Consider the following 5,000-nt stretch of genomic DNA (forward strand, 5'->3'; position numbering starts at 1 on the left):
TGCATCTTCCTGGGTCTGTAACTAACATCCATAGTCCCTGGAGTGGTTGGCACTGAGATCCAGCCTGAGGTACGTTGGCTGGTAGGCTGGTCCAGAGGTGCTCCTCTGAGGGCTGGTAGGCTGGTCCAGAGGTGCTCCTCTGAGGGCTGGTAGGCTGGTCCAGAGGTGCTCCCCTGAGGGCTGGTAGGCTGACTGACAGCTCATTGTAATGCATGGACTGGAGTGAGTTTGATACCATTCCTCATTCCATTCCATGCGTTACAATGAGCCCGTCCTCTGATTTCGACCTCCACCAGCCTCTCCTTCTCTCTACCTACTACCTACCCCCCCCCCCCCCCAGACAAAAACAAACTCTCCTAGACAGAACTATGTAACCTGGGGAACTGAACCGACACCAGCCAGGTCAGTTCCGTTTAGAAAATGCAAATGAATCTGGTCTGACAGACGACAGAGTCGAGGAGGCGTCAGTTACATGCTTGTAATAACACAGATGGTTATCACAAACGGCGCTGAGAAATCATTACTCCTAGATGTTTATCGGCCGTCGCTGACAACTGTGAATCTTGGCTGGTTAGAATGACTGTAGATGAAGTGTCAACTGTCTACGAGAAATACAGTTCCGTTCTCTGTCTCTGAAAATATATTTTCTTTGTTATTTGTTTATCATAGTATGTCTTATCTTTTAATTCGATCCTTTTCTTTTTGAATACCACTGTTTATTTTCTTTATCACTTGTACGTTTGTTTTTGTATGTTTTTAATCTTTTAATTGGATCCTTTTCCTTTTTTGCGTGGTCTTCTCGGAGTGTGTTGACCAATGCGATCTGTTATTGGTCTAATTTTGTTGTTCTGTGTATTTATAATCCTGTGCGGGATGGGTCGTATGGGAATGCGACTGCACACAAAAAAAATAAAACATTCATTCAGAGAGTCAAACATTCATTGAGTAAACAGATCAATGTTATTATTACGGGATTATCTCAGTTTTCTTTCTTCATAATTTCCTCATCTGGGTTCAGGTACTGTAGGCTTTATGATGAAGGGAGAGGGGGGGGGGGAGGATGGTGGGGAGGCAGAGTGACCTCTGGGAAGAGAGGCCAGGGAGGATCGAGTGCAGCTGGTTCTCTCTCACACACAATGAGCTGGACAGGAAGGCAGGACTCCCAGCATTGGGGTCTGGTTTAGGGGCTATGACTCTCTGGTGTAGGGTCTGGTTTAGGGGTACGACTCTCTGGTGTAGGGTCTGGTTTAGGGGTGTGACTCTCTGGTGTTGGGTCTGGTTTAGGGGTACGACTCTCTGGTGTTAGGGTCTGGTGTAGGGGTGTGACTCTCTGGTGTAGGGTCTGGTTTAGGGGTACGACTCTCTGGTGTTGGGTCTGGTTTAGGGGGTATGACTCTCTGGTGTAGGGTCTGGTTTAGGGGTACGACTCTCTGGTGTAGGGTCTGGTTTAGGGGTGTGACTCTCTGGTGTAGGGTCTGGTTTAGGGGTACGACTCTCTGGTGTTGGGTCTGGTTTAGGGGTACGACTCTCTGGTGTAGGGTCTGGTGTAGGGCTATGACTCTCTGGTGTAGGGTCTGGTTTAGGGGTATGACTCTCTGGTGTTGGGTCTGGTTTAGGGGTACGACTCTCTGGTGTAGGGTCTGGTTTAGGGGTACGACTCTCTGGTGTAGGGTCTGGTTTAGGGGTGTGACTCTCTGGTGTAGGGTCTGGTTTAGGGGTACGACTCTCTGGTGTAGGGTCTGGTTTAGGGGTATAACTCTCTGGTGTAGGGTCTGGTTTAGGGGTACGACTCTCTGGTGTAGGGTCTGGTTTAGGGCTATGACTCTCTGGTGTAGGGTCTGGTTTAGGGGCGTGACTCTCTGGTGTAGGGTCTGGTTTAGGGGGTATGACTCTCTGGTGTAGGGTCTGGTTTAGGGGTGTGACTCTCTGGTGTAGGGTCTGGTTTAGGGGTACGACTCTCTGGTGTAGGGTCTGGTTTAGGGGTGTGACTCTCTGGTGTAGGGTCTGGTTTAGGGGTACGACTCTCTGGTGTAGGGTCTGGTTTAGGGGTGTGACTCTCTGGTGTAGGGTCTGGTTTAGGGGCACGACTCTCTGGTGTTGGGTCTGGTTTGGAGGTATGACTCTCTGGTGTAGGGTCTGGTTTAGGGGTACGACTCTCTGGTGTAGGGTCTGGTTTAGGGGTACGACTCTCTGGTGTAGGGTCTGGTTTAAGGGTGTGACTCTCTGGTGTAGGGTCTGGTTTAGGGGTACGACTCTCTGGTGTAGGGTCTGGTTTAGGGGTACGACTCTCTGGTGTAGGGTCTGGTTTAGGGGTACGACTCTGGTGTAGGGTCCAGTTTAGGAGATATGACTCTCTGGTGTCGAGGTATGATTCTGGTGTAGGGTCTGCAGTGATTCCCGCAGAAATGAAATATACTTTGGGGGAACGACTCGGGGCGGGGGGGGGGGGGGGGGGGGTGGTGCGTGGGCCCCCCCGTGAAAAATGTTGAGATTTTTTTTTCTCAATTCCTACATTCTAGTGTATTTTCATAGTAACACTGCACTTCAGACAACCTACAACTGGTGATGGTGTCTAGGTCTTTAAGTGTTAAACAGCTGAGAGCAGTCACTGCTGTTTTTTGTGGTCTTCTTTCACACACACATCTTATTAATTTATGGGTGGCTCCCCCCAAAGTATAATTTATGGTTTTTTAAGTTTTTTTTACTCACTGAGCACAAATTATACTTTGGGGGGAGCCATTATACTTTCGGGGCCCCCCAAAGTATTAACATGCTGGGAATCACTGGTCTCTGATGTTGGGTCTGGTTTGGAGGTATGACTCTGGTTTAGGTGTGTGACTGAAGCTGAGCAACACTGTGTGTCAGTAGGGGCATTACAACACCCCCCCCCCCAAGAGAGTTCGTAATGTGTGCTGAAAGAAACTCAACTAATTAACTAACAAAGGAGGGAAACTAAGGAAGTATCTGGTTACTTCTACCACCACAATGGCAACAACAGGTGATCTCATGGAAGCAGAGCTGTGTTTTGCTTCCTGGTTTCCCAACCTTTTGTGAGGTGGTGTCTTTTCATACCCAACACTCCCATGCACACACACACACACACCTCCTGCTCGCCTGTATCTCATTGCAGTTGTTTAACGATTCAACAGAATACTAGCCAGCAGCTGAATAGCTTCATGGTATAACTCTTCCCCTTTTTTTCAAGCATTGATGCACTTCATGCACACATGCTTTATGGCAAGAGATTGTTTCAGGGACATTAAATGGTATTGTTCATAGTCCAATTTACCAAGCCCTCAACCTTTAAACAAAACTAACAACTTCCTTTCTCTCGCACTGTGACTGCCGATGACACTTGTTCTTATCAAATGTTTTACTTACATTGATGTGTATGTATAGTTGATTCCCGTACTTTGTAAGTGATAAAAAAACATAAACAAAACAAAAAAAAGCCTGCTAAATTACTAAGAAGAGTATCGCCCTGGTTCTTGTATCACTGCACTGTTGTTTTTATCGTAAACGGGTAAAAGAAAGAACCTTGTGTCCTTGTTCATCAGACACACCTTGTCCTGGGAGATGTTCTGACCTGCACCGAACCAAGCTGCTGGTCCCACTTAACCCTCCACAGCTAAAGCTAGGTTCTATACTCCTCCATCTCTATGCACCTGGGGGCATAACACATTGTAAAAATGACAATTTCCTGAAGTTCAATATTAGATTAGGTTACTCATTTGTGTTCCGTCAGATTCATTGACACAGGCAGCGATCTGTGCCAGCGTGTGAGAACTGGAGTCTCCTTTATCCTGTACATTCCCAGTAAGTACCTATAGTAAAACAGGGTTGTAAAAATAAAGTATCACCATAGGCATTACTCTCCGCTGAGGTCTAGGTCTACTGTAGCTGCTACTCAATAGTAGGCCTACTTGTCTGTGATTCCTTTTCAAGTTTTCGTTGTCGAAGCCTTCATTTCCTGGGGTGGTGTTAGGCTTTGTGTGTGAACCTGTGTCTCTGGGGATTTTAAAGACTTTGTTGTGTAATCATTAATCACTTCAGTGTTGTTACACAACTTAGAGAAAGCTGTCCAAGGACAAAGTGACCGTTTCAGAAACACCACATGGTGGTTTATGGATCAGAGCTAACGCTACTGAACCACTGTAGTCGCATGGGGTCCTTCTTGAGCTGCCCCGAGCAGGGCAAACAGTCAGTTCATCCATTTTGATTGTCTTTATGCCTTAAAGGGGCAATCTGGGATTCAAGCAACAACAACAAAGCTGTCACCCCACCAGTTGAGAGATGCGTCTGGAGAAATGTAACCCCTCTAAAAGCCCTACATGGAGCTATGGATGAAGGACCGTCCATGAGATCAGAATGATGGCTTCGAAACATGGTTAAAACTATAGTGTTTGGTTACAACTCCAATGGTTACAGTCAATGGATTAGAACAAAGCTTGTAGATATATTTTGGGTTCTGATGGGTTCAAGACAGTTGAAATAAACTCATGCTGAAGTTATATTCTTCAAGAGTCAATGGCTATACAGTACATCGTTCATTTGAAAGTCCACAAACGAATGTATTGATCGCAGATTGCCCCTTTTTAAATATTGACTGCCTGATCCATAGCCTACACCTCAATTAAACATGCGATGGCCTTTTTTGCACATTGACAAAACGTTCTGTATTGAGTTGGAAGGAGAGCGGTCCTGGCCACAGTGTGTTGTCAGCTTGCTTAGTGCCAGTCCAATTATACAGTGTTTGTGGGTTTGCCGTTGTCTCTTAGAACTACCCACTGGAGAAGACAATGGATGAAGCCGGGCTCTGAATAGACCCACTGTTCTAACTTGGCCCGGAGATTCTGCACAGTGTGTGAAACATGAGACAATGGCTCTTCAAAAAAACAACGAGAACCATGTTCTTTAGTTTGGAACGGGGGTGGGGGGAGAGTTGGGTGTGTGTGTTGGGGGGGGGGGGGGGGGGGTAGCTGGGCTGGGAGGAGGGAGAG

The sequence above is a fragment of the Nansenia antarctica genome (genome assembly GCF_963989245.1).
Source record: "Nansenia antarctica genome assembly, chromosome: 15".
NCBI lineage: Eukaryota > Metazoa > Chordata > Actinopteri > Argentiniformes > Microstomatidae > Nansenia > Nansenia antarctica.